The sequence below is a fragment of the Piliocolobus tephrosceles genome, chromosome 17 (genome assembly GCF_002776525.5).
Source record: "Piliocolobus tephrosceles isolate RC106 chromosome 17, ASM277652v3, whole genome shotgun sequence".
NCBI classification, from domain to species: domain Eukaryota; kingdom Metazoa; phylum Chordata; class Mammalia; order Primates; family Cercopithecidae; genus Piliocolobus; species Piliocolobus tephrosceles.
In genome coordinates, this window is record NC_045450.1 from 30,630,262 (window position 1) to 30,631,215 (window position 954).

Below are 954 nucleotides of genomic sequence, written 5' to 3' on the forward strand. Positions count from 1 at the left end.
ATGAAACTTAGTTTGGCTGGATATGAAATTCTGGGTTTAAAATTCTTTTCTTTAAGAACGTTGAATATTGGCCCCCACTCTCTTCTGGCTTGTAGAGTTTCTGCCGAGAGATCTGCTGTCAGTCTGATGGGCTTCCCTTTGTGGGTAACCCGACCTTTCTCTCTGGCTGCCCTTAAGATTTTTTCCTTCATTTCAACTTTGGTGAATCTGGCAATTATGTGTCTTGGAGTTGCTCTTCTGGAGGAGTATCTTTGTGGCGTTCTCTGTATTTCCTGAATTTGAATGTTGTCCTGCCCTGCTAGATTGGGGAAGTTCTCCTGGATGATGTCCTGAAGAGTGTTTTCCAATTTGGTTCCATTTTCCCCCTCACTTTCAGGCACCCCAATCAGACGTAGATTTGGTCTTTTTACATAATCCCATACTTCTTGCAGGCTTTGTTCATTTCTTTTTCTTCTTTTTTCTTTTGGTTTCTCTTCTCGCTTCATTTCATTCATTTGATCCTCCATCGCTGATACTCTTTCTTCCAGTTGATCGAGTCGGTTACTGAAGCTTGTGCATTTGTCACGTATTTCTCGTGTCATGGTTTTCATCTCTGTCATTTCGTTTATGACCTTCTCTGCATTAATTAGTCTAGCTGTCAATTCTTCCACTCTTTTTTCAAGATTTTTAGTTTCTTTGCGCTGGGTACGTAATTCCTCCTTTAGCTCTGAGAGGTTTGATGGACTGAAGCCTTCTTGTCTCATCTCATCAAAATCATTCTCTGACCAGCTTTGATCCGTTGCTGGCGATGCGCTGTGCTCCTTTGCGGGAGGAGATGCGCTCTTATTTTTTGAATTTCCAGCTTTTCTGCCCTGCTTTTTCCCCATCTTTGTGGTTTTATCTGTCTCTGGTCTTTGATGATGGTGATGTACTGATGGGGTTTTGATATAGGTGTCCTTCCTGTTTGATAGTTTT